This window comes from Arvicanthis niloticus, chromosome 12 (genome assembly GCF_011762505.2).
Source record: "Arvicanthis niloticus isolate mArvNil1 chromosome 12, mArvNil1.pat.X, whole genome shotgun sequence".
Taxonomy (NCBI): Eukaryota; Metazoa; Chordata; class Mammalia; order Rodentia; family Muridae; genus Arvicanthis; species Arvicanthis niloticus.
In genome coordinates this window covers 29,359,129-29,374,045 of record NC_047669.1, presented here as the reverse complement: position 1 = coordinate 29,374,045, position 14,917 = coordinate 29,359,129, and the positions used below count along the sequence as shown (strand labels likewise).

Below are 14,917 nucleotides of genomic sequence, written 5' to 3'. Positions count from 1 at the left end.
GGCCATCTTACAGAGTGGGTATTAAACCCACTCCATATATGATACTATCACACCAGTGAGCATAGCTTGCCAGTCCAATTACTACTAGGCTGTTATTCACTTTAAAATCAAGGTTTTAGAGGCACATCTAGGAACTCTTTCTGACACAAAGTCATGAAGATTTTCTCTAACAACTTCAAGTTTAGTAATTCTAGTTCTTGAATTTAGGTCCATGAGCTAATTTTTATGGATGATGTGAGGTAAATATTTACAATGTGGCGTTTGCACCTTACCTAGCATTGTCAAATTGCCTTGGAACCCCCTTAAACGCCAACTGATCAAAAATCAGTTTTAATTTCCTGGGCTCTCAATTTTATTCCATTGATCTTAAGCCATTGTCAGAGTCTCTTTCTCTTTGGATTTTGAACAGTAAGTTTAAAGATAAGATATTGTATGTAATCTAATTTTGTTTCCTTTTTAATAAGTAATTTAAGTTTCACATAATTTTCAATGTTAGAATTAACTTATCAGTTTCTGAAAAAAGTATTATTTTTGATGCTACTGCAAATGGAATTTTTGTAATTTCATTGTTGCTGGTATGTAAAAAGAAAACTGATTTCTACAACGAACTTATATATAGTTAATTTGCCAAACTCCTAATTAGTTCATAAGTGTGTTTATGTAATATACATAAATTATATTATATACTTAATTTTCTATAGGCCATATCATATTATCTACAAATAAAATTCATTTTTTATATTTCACTTTTCCACTGATTTCTGTCCCTTAGGGCTTCATTTCTTATCCTTCCTTTTCCCCTTTCTCCCTTTCTTCCATGTCTCATCATTCTGAACACAATTTTCTTATATCATCATATGGAGAGGTCAGATATGGCAGCCTTGCCTCTTTTCCATCTTAGAGATTTCATCACTACATTTATATTTTACATCTTTTATAGATGTCTTCATGAGTTCCATCTGTTACTAGCTGGTTGAAACTGCTATAACAATAGAGACTAGGCTTTAAATGTGTCCATTAAGATGGTCAATTTATATCCTATTAATATGGTATTTTTAATATTAATTGATTATTGGGTTTTATGTCAATCTAAAATTCTGAGAAGAATCCTGTTTGATCAGGGTGGACAAATGCTTTCATATATAGCTATATTTGAATAGTGTGTTGAAGATTTTGGTGTCAATTTTCAGTATATCTATTGAGTTTGTTTTTTCTTTTGTTGTTATATTTTTGTCTGTTTACTGCAAGGATTACTACTCATTTTTGAAAAAAATTATCCCCCCCACTATATTCTGAAAAAGTATGTAAAAGACTGCTATTGTTCTTTAGTTTTCTTTGGTAGAATTTATTAAGGAAACCATATGTATTTAGAGTGAGTCTTTCTCCCTGCCTCCCTCCCTCCTTCTCTTCTTCTCCCCACCCTCTTTTCTCACTTGCCTCATCAACTTAAATTATTTATCTAATGTTTACAGTCCCATCTAGGTTCTATATTTCTTCCTACATATCCTTTTTAACCTGAACTTTTCCAGGCTGTTTCAGTTAACTGAATTGTTTACTGAAACTGGAATGCCTCAGTCCACAGTTTTATCTTTGAATCCTTTTGATTTCTATGGGATTATTTGTGACCACTGGCTACCCCTCCTTCATTTCTCATCTTGGTAAACTATTATCTTTAGCTCTTTGCTGAGTCCAGCTAAAGTTATGCCAACTTTGTGGATTTTATTATTTGGTTTTTTCTTTCCCTTTCTTGTTTTTTTTTTTTTTCTCTTCTTTTCTTTCTGTTCTGCCATTGGGAAAGATGTTATTGAGACCCAATCAGCTGCCCAAAGTGCTTCTGGTACATTAATGCCTTCTTCATTGACAATCTTGTGTTTCTTTAGTGGTCCTATGAATCTGTTTTCTCTTAAGTGGTTTGAAAATGACCATCATCAAACTTGAAGATGGTGTCTAAGAAACTCATATCTGTTTCCTCCAGAGCTCATCATATGGTCTACACCAGCAAGGTCTTGCAGAAGGTGAGCATTTTTCTCTTGGTTCCCACCACAGAGTCTTTCAGAAGTCCATTGGTCATTTCAACAAAATTGACAAAGCCACCCAGTAGGTTGAGGCTTTCATAAGATAGCTCATAGTTGGACATGCAGAAGCATTGTTCTTGATCAGCTTGTCACCCTTGATGAGCTAGCCCTGACCAATCTTATATATTTTTAATATGACAGTCCTTTTGGCCAGCTCAAGCTACAGAGAAGGCCATACCAGAAGGGTGCCAGGCTCTAAATACAAACAACCTTGTACAACCCTAGGTAGATCATACAGGGTAGCAACTGGTGACCTGCTTGTAGCTTTTTTTTTTTTTTTTTTTTTTTAACCTTTGGTCACCCTGATAATATCATCTTATCCTGTCCAAACCCCTGGTTCAAGGGCACCTACTCCTACAGCCTTCCTGGAGCCCAGTCTAGTTTCTCATCCACAGTAAACATACTCACCTGGGATCTCCATCAAGTGAGCCTTCTTCTGGAGCAAAGAGCGCACACACATCTGATGGTGGACACTAATTTGGATGCCTTGGCACTGCTTCTTTGTGTTCTTAATATCCTCCTCCAGCGATCTCTTGCCTACGCTGTCCTGCCATTTTCTGCAGTATTGGTAAAGGTCTTCTCGTTTTATTTCCATGTGTTGTTATAGAAATACCTTTTACACTTAACATTGATGTGTGAGGCAAAGACTGTCTTGAAGGTGCAGAGGCCTTGTAGGATTTCTAGCTGTTTCACAATGCCCACAGCCAGCATTGGTGGTGCCTCAGCAATGGTTACAGCTTATGTAACTTCTTTTTGATCATCTTGGATCCTGTTTTGTCAACTTCCCATGTGTTGGCTTTGTAGCCTAGAAAGGATTTGGGGTAGAATGGCTTGGAAGGGTCATCACTGGAGAAAGTCTTTACTTTCCCACCAAAAAGACTACTATGCTTTTGAGGCAAGAAGCACAAGGACTCATACCTGGGAGCAGAAAATTACTGGTGAGACACCACAGCATCAAACGCTCCCAATAGAGAACTTTTCCTTTTCTAGCTTATTGATTTTTTATTGCTATTACTTTCTTTCTTTTTAAATTTGGGCTTATTATATAGCTACACCATATATTTACCTATACATGCTACTTATCTCTTGTCACTGTAATGAAGTAAATGTTAACTTATAAAACTAGAAAATTTATTTTCTCTTACATTTTGAAAATTTTATTAAATGATCCAGTGGGCCAACTTATTGAAGGCCATAGAATGGGCAGCATATCACAAATATAGACTATGTTAAAGCAAATCATTCAAATCATAGGTCAAGAAACAAAATGAAACTAAGAACTAGCAACATCCCACAAGCCCTTACAAGACAACAACTTCATACACAAAAAGCCCTCCTCCCTAGGAACTATATCTTAAACAAGTATCTCACATTCAAATAATGGTGCTACATAATTACTTATGCTGTGATTTATTTTGGTACATTTTAGTCATAGTTTATTCTCAATTCCTTTTAGTTTAAAATTTTTTATTATTAATAAACTGTCTGAGAATTATTATTTTCATATTTTAAGATAGTTTTGCTAGATATAAAAGTCTTGATTATTCTTTTCTTTTTTAAGAATTTCTTTGAATTCTGATTTTGTTTCTACTATGAACTCAGGTATTAATGAATTACTCTGCTGTCAATATTCAATCTCCTTTTCTTTTTGCATTTTCAAGATTTTTTTTCCTTTCTTTTCACTTCCAAAATTACTGTTCAGAACGATTGTGTTTCTTCTGTGTGGAGTACATGAGCTTTCCAAATACATAAATTAGTGTTATTCACCACATTTTAAAGGTTAAGGGGACATGTTTTTCTACTTCTTTCATTCCTTCCCACAGTTTGAGAGGTATTTTATGATTTTTATAGTAAACAATTTTGGTAATCTTCAACAACTGGACATCATCTAATTCTTTTTCTTGCAATTCAATAATTCTAGGTCCAGCTACACAAAGTAAAACTTTAAGATGGTGACACAGGCACAGGAAAGTATCTATGTCCTGGACAAGTTTAAAATTTTGTGGAGCAAGGCTTTCAAAAGGTCTTTCAATTCTGAAAATGTTTGGGTACAGGTGAAGATTGGGATGTGGATAGGATATATAATGATGAAGCTGTCACACTTCTCTTTTGAAAGATCAAGCATTGTTTTGTTTTGTTTTGAATATAGTTGAGAATACCTTTGCATACAAATGACACTACACAGTAGGAGTGAAATTTCTATTTAGGCATCAGCTAGACCTCCTCATTTTCTATCTGGTGTTTGGGCATAGTTTTCATCAAAGGGGCATTGCTTTCAGTTTGTGGAGAGCAGTCTATTGTTTTGGAAACAGCCTGGGTTGTTTGGCAATTTCCATGAGACCTCTTTGGCCAACAACTCAAGTGGCTGTAACCCAGTCCCAATACTAGAAGATTTGTTTAGTAACAAGAATTGGCTGGTTGGTAGTACTTATGCTCCATTACTTGGAGAATCCATTATGATAGACTTCATATATTTTAGGAGGTTTCAATGGTTCTAGATTTCCATACCACCACTCAGCAGCTCTTTATTTCTGGCTATCTCTCTTTGCAGACCCCCCTCAATACCTTTTCTCTTCTTCCTCCCCATATGATTCTTCCAATCCAGTCCCTGTGCTTCCAGTCCACCCATAAAATATATTCTACCTCCCAAGGAGATCTATGTGCCCCCTCCCAGTCCCTTCCCTTATAATTAACCTTTCTAGGTCTACATATTGTAACTTGCTTATTATTTACTAAAGGGCTAATATCCACATATAAGCAAATACATACTATATTTATATTTCTGGTTCTAGGTTCCACACTCAGGATAATTTTTCTTTAGTTCCATTCATATGCCTATAAATTTCATGATATCCATTTTTTAAAACAGCTGAATAACATTTCACTGTGTAAATATACCATATTATTGTTTTTACCCATTTTCTGTTGCAGGACACCTAGGCTGTTTCCAATCTCTACCTATTATGAATTGAACAGCAATGAGCATGGTTGAGTAAAGTGTCCTTATGACAGGATGAAGTGTTCTTTGTGTGCTGAAGATCTTGATTATATAGATTCCAACTTTCTGAGAAACTGCCATATTGATTTCCAAAGTGCTGTCCAAGTTTGAACTCATCAGTTATAGAGGAATGTTCCATCTAGTCCATATTCTCTCCAGCATGAGCTATCATGTGTATTGAGTTTAGTCATTCTTTCAAGTATAACATAAAGTCTTTAAGTAGTTTTGATTTGCATTTCCATGATGGCTAAGGATATTGAACATTTCTTTAAGTGTTTCTCAGTGGTTTGAGATTCCTCTGTTGAGAAATATCTATTTAGATCTTTACTACATTTTTATATTGGATTATTTGTTTATTTTTTAATATCCAATATCTTGAATTCTTTATATATTTTGGATGCTAGTCCTCTACTGAATGTAGAGTTGGTAAAAATCTGTTCCCATTCTATAGTCTGCTACTTTGTCTCACTGATGGTTTCCTTTGCCTCGCAGAAGCTTTTCAATTTTATAAGGTTCTATTTATTAATTTTTAATCTTAATGCATATATTATCTTTGTTGTGTTCAGAAATTCTTCTCTTATACCAATGAGTTCAAGACTACCAAAAGAGAAAGAGAGACACCACACCAGTCACAGACCTTCTGATCGACAATTCATGTACGGTCTGCAAAATATGTCAGTGCAATGGTGACACAAAGCTTGTAGGAGTAACTAACTAGCATTTGATTTAACTGGAGGCCCACTCCATGAGATGATACTCATATCCAACAATGCTTAGGTAACCAAGATCCAGACACTGTCTACTTATACAGTATAAGACCAAATACTACTCGTTATAAAAAATAAAATAAAAATTTAAAAAGTAGTGATAACTCCTAAGGATATTCTGCTATACTCATAGATCACTGCATTATTTAGCTATCATAAGAGAAGCTTCCTATTGCCTCAGATGGGAATAAGACAGAGACTTACAGCCATAGTCACAGCCAGATATTATGTGGGGGTGGGAGTCGGGGGTGGAGAGGGAGAGTGAGAGAGGGAGACAGTAAGGAAGAGACCTAGAACATACCTCTAAATGGGATGTCTCAATCAAATGACTCCCCTCAGAGCTTAGGGAAGCCTTCAGAAGGCTGTAAGACAGAAAGACTGTAAGAGCCAAAGGGGCTTGAAGATACCAGGAGAACAAATTCCTCTAAATAAACTATGCAAAGCTTACATGAACTCACAGAGACTAAAGCAGCAAGCACAAGGCATGCAGGCATCTACAAGCAGGCAATATGCATATATAGTATAGCTTTCAGTTTAGTATTTTTATGGGATTCCTAAATGGGTGAATGAGTGGGCCTCTGATTCTTGTGCCTGTTGTTGGGGCTCCTTTAAATGTGTTGGATTGTCTTTTCCAACTTAACCATGATGAGTTTTGATTTATCTTATATTTTACTGTGTTATATTTTGTTATTTCTAAGAAACCTGCTGTTTTCTTTTATATAACTATATTTAAAATTTTTTAATTTATTCATTTCTCATACATCAGGACTACAGTTCTCCCTCCCTCCATTTCTCCCAATTCCTCCCTACATGCCATCTCTCCCAGATGTACACTTCTCAGTTTCTTTTGAAAAAAAAAAAAGAGCATGTGTATCAAAAGAACAAGATATAACAAGATACAAGAAGACTAGGTACAAACCTCAGAATCAAGGGTGAACAAGCAATCCAGAGGAAAGGTGTTCCAACACCAAGCAAAAAATTCAGCCCCTCCCACACACACTCCCACTGTTAGGAGTCCAATAATAATACCAAGGTAAACAATCACAACATACATTCAGAGGACATACTAGGGACCCATGCAGGTTCTGTGATTTCCTACTCAGTCTCTTTAACCCTCTATGAGTCATGAAGCTTGTTCTCTTATAATAAAAGACAGAAAGGGAGTGAATCAAAATAGGAGAGAAGATGAAAAGAGCTGGGAAAAGCAGAAGAAACTTCAATCCAGATTAGATATATTTGAAAAAAATTATTTTCAATAGAAGGAAAAATAAGTAAAATAAATTAAGACCTTAGTCAGAAAACAAAAATATTATACATATATATGTATATATACAGACATACACACATACACACATGTATATACATATACATATATATATATATATATATATTCATATACATGCAAAGTTGAGAAAAATCTACTAATGGAGAAGGGCTATTAATATCCTGAGTCATCATGGAATGCTGAGAAATTTAGAGCCATACTGAGCTGAACTATTTTTAATCAGTTTTAAAGAGTATAACATACAATCTAGACCTAATATCATACAAACTCATTCCTTTGAGATCTCTTTTGGGTCTCAATTCTTACTTTGATTAAGGTTTGCATGTATGAACTTACTTCATGTTGCATAATTTTCTGGGCTTACTCAAGGCATATTTTTAAGGAATATATTAAGGGGATAAACTCCATAGGAACTAAAATAAGATAAATCATGAAGATCATAAATAGAAGGAAGAATAATATTTCTTGTAAAGGTGACTATTTAAATAAAGATCCAGAATAAAATTCACTTAAGAATAGACTTACATAGAATATTTATGATATAAATAAAATTACAAAATCACTGATATCACATAAAATAAAATAACATGTTGAATGTGTTACTAGAAAACTTCAAAACTTGTACTTGAAAGACACCAAGAAGTATAGGAAAACTTAGGGAACTGTGTATAGGACACATACAAAATATATACAATTTTAGCTCTGAAATGTGATTTTTTTTGAGTCAAACAAATGCTTCACACTTACAAAATCTCAGAAAAATCAAGATTCACCAACCTTGATTAATGAAGATACAGCAGCTATAGCTATTCACTTTTCCCTAAGAACTTGTACCTATAAGGATTACTATTTATATTTGCAAAATCAGAAATACAATTCACAATAAAACTCTGAAATAATAAAACATACTGCTCAAAGTATCAGTATTCCAGAATATGGCATATGATGTTAGTTTCTGTGAGTGATATGGTTATCCCTCAGTTCCAAACTATCATAATGAGAATTCTGACCCTCCACCTCCCACTAGGGAGGCTATGCAGACAAATATTTGAATGGATTTTGAGTCCTCGAAAATGGAATGTCTGTGCTTAGTCTCCAAGGAAAAGTAGGTAGATATTTCTTCTGCTGTGTATTTTGTTAGGCTTTGCAACACTTCAACTGAATTTCGAAGTGATAGTTGTTTTTCATACTAACAAAGAATAGTTGTATTTTAGATACCCTCTATTATTCATTGTTATCTAATGACAGCAACAAATCCATATATACAGAATATATGGGAAAGTTTCTGAAATAACTGCAGCCTTTCCAACAGAGTTTAGTTCCTACATACAATCTAAACCAAATCCAGAGTGGAATATCTGTATGATCTGAATCTCTTTACTCTAAGAATACTAAATTACTCTCTGTCAATATAACTCTTCCTACCCTTAGTATTTATAGTGCATGTTTTCCAAAGTATATGGTTATAGTCCAATGCCTCCAAATGTACATAATATAATAAATGCAAATAAATGTGTTTGTATATATGTGGTATATGTGTGTGCACACATGTGTCCAGGTCTATTTTCCATGTACATGTGTGGAAGGTTGGCATTTGTGGTCTGACCCATTTGATATTCACCTCATTGTTTCTGAGACAATAGTTTCTCATTGAACATGGATCTTGTCCCTGCAAAATACAAGCTCCACCAGAACTGGAGCAACTCTATTGCTGAAGATACGCCTTTGTTACAAGATACAGAGAAATCACACTGGAACTGATCTGAAAGCTTTTTCTATCCTGGCTAGCTTTCATAGTGACAAAAGGTGCAATTTAGGCTGCTCTGGTACAAAAGTCATCAATGTCCCAGCCAACTGTGAATCCTGCAAACAACAATGCAAATCAAATTTGCCTAGTAAAGTTGTCCACTGGCAAAACAGTGACTATTATGGTGATATCTAATCACTGTATGGATTAGACTTGAGGTCTATCCACAAAAAGGTATTCATGCTGAGTACTATAAACACACTCAAAACCCTGGAACAGAGAAGACTTAGGTCCAGATGGACACTTACTACAGCTGTTTAGTTAAAAAGTCATGATGTCAAAAGGCTTTCTTGATATTCATATTTCTTCACATAGACTAATGCTCCATCAAGACTCACCAGAGAAGCTTCTCTTTGCAATGAACTGTGAAGCATGTTGACTTGTGCACTCAAAAAGTGATGCCTGAGTGCCAAGCCCTAAAAACAGGATACCTTGACTGTCCATTCTAAAATTCAGGAAGCACTACAGAAGAGAGATGGAAGGAATATATGAGTCAAAGTTATAGGTAGAAAGAAACATAAGAGCAGGAGGACAGAGAAATGGACAGGAGATGCTGCCTTCTGAACAAGACAGAGTCACTGAAATCAGGATCTCAAAGCAGTTTTAGTTGCCTGCCTTGGGTATGGGCCTGTCATTAGTCTGTCATAGATTGGGAAATTCACTGGGTTACACCTGACCATGGTGAAATATTAACTCATGATAGGAAAGGCAGTCATTAGTTTCACTGTTTACTCAGGGTAACCTCAGAAGGCTCTGATAAATAGTTCAAAACCCATGGCTACACAGATGGGCCTCATTAAATTTAGTGGTTTATAAGACAAAATCAAGACTTTATGAATGTGAGAATGGACAGGCAAGGGGACAGGTTGACAGTGGAGAGAGAAGAGAGAGAGAGAGAGAGAGAGAGAGAGAGAGAGAGAGAGAGAGAGAGAGAGAACGGTGAGGTGTAAGTAACTAGAATGCATCATATGCATATTTACAGCTGCTAAAGAAGAAAGTTAATAAATATCAATAATAATCATGAGAAAAAGGATGGAAAATATAGAAATGTATAAGGAAAATTACAAGCATCAATGATTTGATTATACAATAGTAATAACCACTACTGTAATTTAAGATAACATTCCAATGAGATACATTTTTATATATGTTTGCATATGTGTGCACATGTGCCAGAGATAATATCCTATTTTTTCTTCAATCTCTCACCATTTTATTTTTGAGAGAAAACTTCATACTGAATTTCAAGCCTGTTGATTTGCCTGGTCTGCAAAATACAGGAGTTCTCCTACTTTTGATTATCAAGCAGACATGCACCACCAAATCCAGCTTCTTACATGGGCGGTTTTCAGGATTATGCTGTCAGTACATTACCCACTAAAATACCTTCTAGCCTTCAATGAGTTAAATTTACTACCAGCTTCATTTTGCTAAATTTGATTTATTGTATGTCACTAAATTGCTTCTTCAGCTCACTATTTGTATGTACTGTAGAAATGAGCAATTTGTACACAGTTTTTAAAGTTAACATAGTAATTAAGTAGCACTATATTCCATAGGCTTAATATTATCAATTTTTAAGTATAACTTATTATCACTTGTTACTTCATAGATTTTGTTTGATCTAATCATGTCCTATGAGGAAGTCCAATTTTGTATATATAGAAAGTAGCATTACACAGATTATAAATATTCTCTGAAATTATGGAGATAAGCAATTGCTTCTCAAGAGAAGCCAAATGGCGTATTTGGAACTAAAACATTAGAGAAAAAAAGTGCATTACAGTAAAGACAAATTATTTTAGGAAGTATTCTTTTGTATTTTCATTCTTGCTATATTTACTATAGTACTATATTAGTAATATGCACAATTAAATGTGAGATATGCTTATAAAGTTAAAGTGCTATCAAAGCTCCAACACACAGTTCTCGGGAGCCTAATCCAATTCTGTTTGAGGAGTTATCTTCTTTCTATGAACTCTGTTATGCAGAATTACATCATATCTCATGGCTCAGATTATCTACAATTCATAAAATACTTTTAAAACTGTTATAAAGTAGGTTCTGTTAAATATTCATACAACGCCTTCTTCACTTGGTTCAGTACAAAAACACACTACATATCAATCTGTGCTCCATCAAGACAGTTGCTTCAATATAGTAAGTTGGGTAAATAGAGGAAGTGTGCCGTGCATAATTTATTTACATTTTAACAAGACCTCAAACAAATGATACCACACAGGACGCCGAGAAATTGCTTCTTCATCTCACTTCCAAACTTCAAGTTTGGAAGATATATTGTTTAATCAATAGAATTACTGATGCATTAACATAGACTAACACTTCCATAGGGACAACTATCATGGTTAGTGACAAATATCATTTGATGACAGCAGTTAAAGTTGAGAAGAGATACAATTGTACAAAATATGTTAACATTTTGAGAACATGAAATTGGGGCAAAAGTTTAAAACGGTAACCTCTAAAGAATAAAACAAAAACAAAAAAAACCCCAAACAACAAAAGGATAATGTAAGTCCAAAATATGAAACATTGTCCTTACTACACCAGCAGTTCCTGCTAGCATCACTTTTAGTAGATTGAAAAATCTGTATCAGCACAGAGATCGCTACTACTTTGCAAGTCAATTCTTTGGTGACTGGCTCTACAGTACTGGACAAGCTCTTTAAGGAAAGAAAAGGCTCACAGAGCAAGGCTTTGCATATACTAATCTTATTGCTGTGCAGCATCACCTTTTATTCTTAAAACAAAAAAAACCTATAAGTTTATTTATAAGTTATAAGCATATAGTTTAATTGGGTCTTTATGAAAGACTTTTTACAAAAAATGAGAATACAGGTTTATGAAAATTAAGAGACATTATATAAATTATAAATACATATTCCATTGAAATCAAGTGTTATAATTTTGCCAGGAATTATTACCAGTAATACAGTGTGGATTCATGTGCCTAGTAGTTTCAAAGGAGGGGAAAATATCAGAAACACCTTATAAAAGTATAAGCAACAAGTGATTACATAATTATAAACAATAATGATTATATAGAAAAATGCTTATTTTAGAGGAAGGTAAACATGCAACAGGTAAACTGCATGTTTAATACATTTTCTAAATGAGCAAAAAAAAAAGATGAGATACATTAGTTCACACAAAGTATACATATTTCACTGCAATCTGTTTTATATTTTTCCTTATTCATATCTACCAATCAGAAAGCCAATTCCTTGAAATTATGTGACTTAAGTTTTTTGTATTATAATTAATAACTTACATAAAATTAACACAGTGAATATTTGTGATTTTGTGTTTACATTACAAAGGATCCTGTCAAAAGAGTGTAGCTTAAAAATATAAAAATATTTATATACACTGTCTAAAAGAGCAAACTCAAAATAAAATTTTAAAATATGATGAATTGTACTACAAGGTAGGAAAATCAGGTTACATTTTAAGTGATTTGAGAAAATAAAATTAGTCCAAAAACCATAATTGTGTGACTACTGAAATCTCACAAGGTGATTCAAAAGTCTCTGGGATCAACAAAATTCCAATCACAGTATCACAAAGGTGATTCACCCTAAGAGCATGTGTCATTTCAGTTATTATACCAGAGGCAGTGGTTAACTAAAGTGACAACTCCAGTCTCCTAATTGGAGAGAATGCTTATAGTCTATGCTACTGAGCTTGGAAATTTAGTGGGGTATTACCAAATTTTATAAATGTTTCTAACTAGAATCCAATCACTATTCTTGATTTAAAAATACAAAAGTTTGACTATAGTCATTTTATATTTAAATAATTTTTGAAATTCACATTGTGATATGAAATACTAAATACAAAAAGTCTTTGATATTTTCTTAATAAAAATTTAAATTTAAACTGTTTACTAATAATGTAAGTGTTATTTTGCAATGAGAAATCAATGACTTTAAGTTATTTCTTAACTGTCATTTTTTAAATTACTATATATCCTTTTTAAGGGGAAAGGCAGGCCAATGTACTTGAATTCCAAAGTGTAGTGAAATTTTTCTGGGACAAAGTAAGGATCAAATAAATGTATAATAAATTAATTTGAATTAAAATATATTACATAAAAATTCAAAGCCTTTCAACTAGAGTTTCATAATATTTCTCAGTATGTCATATTTAACTTAAAAACAATTCTAATACTCAATAAAAATAAAATTTATTTACTTTACCAATATAAAAGAATATTTATCCAAACCTTAACTATGAAAAAATGACAGTAGTATTACTATACATATAATCAAAAAGTATGTTTTTTATTACAATGATCACTTAAATGATTAAGAAATTTTAATTAATAAAATGGGACATTAAACAACTAAAAGATAAAAGGACTAAACCGTTATTGTTGGCTGATAATGTAATTGCCTTGAAAATTCAAAATAACTTCAAAGAAACTATTAAAAGTTAAGGAAACAGAACTAATTGCAACATTAAATAGAATAGACATAGATTTTCTACTGAAAATTTGGGAAATAGAATTAAAACAATCCCAAATCAAAACAAGAACATGATCCATTTATACTCAGGAACTTTGTAATGCAGACAAATAACATGTTACAATTGACTTGTAAATATAACAATTCATAATAGAAAATATTATATGGTTCTGAATATGAATGCTGAATACTGCAAAGACACTAATACTAATTTATAGTTTTAATAAAATTTTATTGGAATATTTTATGAACTCAGTGAAGGGAAGGCATTGTGAATAATATGTAGGTGACAATATCAAAAACATCTTTGAATGGAGAAAAAGAGCTTTGTGTAGGGTGCATGCCTGGAATGCTAGCACTTGGGAGACAGTGAGATCAGGATAGGAAGGCCATCATCCTTAAAACATGGCAAATTCAAGTGCAGCCTGAATTATATGAGACTCTGTCACAAAAAAAATGACACACGAAGGGATATGAGGAGAGAGGAAAAAAGAAAATAAGAGATTAAAATGAAGGTTTCATTTAATATATATTTATATATATATTAATATTTAATATTAATATATTAATAAATATATAAACTGTGAAGGTGTGCGAGACACAGCACAGAAATATTGAAAGAACCAAATAAGGTCTCACAAGAAAACTCTTCCAATTCTCCTAACCTTTATGTGCAATGATGTGTGACTGAATGTGACAGTGTTAGGGCAAAGACTACTCATTCAGGTACAATTAAATAAGATACTGATTTCATACCTTAGGCTAAACTGGCATGTAATGGAATAAAAGATATACTAGACTATTGAAATACTTGAAAAAATGTTAACTAATTACACAATATCAAGCTACTGGGCGATATAACAACAAAAGACAATATAACAACAGAATTACTTATACAATTACTTAAGTTTTTCTCACATCAACAATCACAGGAGTAAAGGACACAAGCAGTTTATTAAAAGGAGGAACAATGTCAAGTCAGCATATGAAAAGCATGCTAGTTTTATGTTAAAGCAATTGATGTAAACCAAAATAAAAGAAACCTTGGTTTTGCTCACCAAATTGACAAATAATGATAATATTTAAAGCAAGGAGAAAATTATCTAGAAAAATCCATTCCCATACAATTTAGCAAATGTTATTCAAATAACCTGGAATGCATACTCTTTTACCCAGAAATTTACCTCTATAGGAAGATGGATCTTCAGAGTAGAAGAAATCATGTTCAAAATCACTTCAGTGTCAAGTAAGGAAGAGTTGATTAAAATTTTAAGTACAAAAATACAATAATTTGAAAGTATTGATAGGACACATTTTATAACTATCATCTAATTATTGATGCTGAGAAAGCACAACACATACCATATGATTAAAAATTCATTTAAAAACTCACATGCAAACACATGTACTTTAGAATGGTGCATAAACTTGGAAGAAAGTAGGGGAATTTTAGAATCGACCCTAATTGATGGGGACAATAAATTTAAAATTTAGTTGT

At 33.1% G+C, this 14,917-nt stretch overlaps 1 protein-coding gene and 1 pseudogene across 25 annotated transcripts in view; both read right to left on the bottom strand.

Annotated features, from left to right (window-relative positions):
• Zbtb20 (zinc finger and BTB domain containing 20) overlaps window positions 1-14,917 on the bottom strand; it is a 716,739-nt gene that overhangs the window by 430,937 nt on the left and 270,885 nt on the right. The gene's annotated exons all lie outside the window — the stretch shown is intronic.
• LOC117717597 (large ribosomal subunit protein uL3 pseudogene) lies at window positions 1,440-2,670 on the bottom strand (annotated as a pseudogene).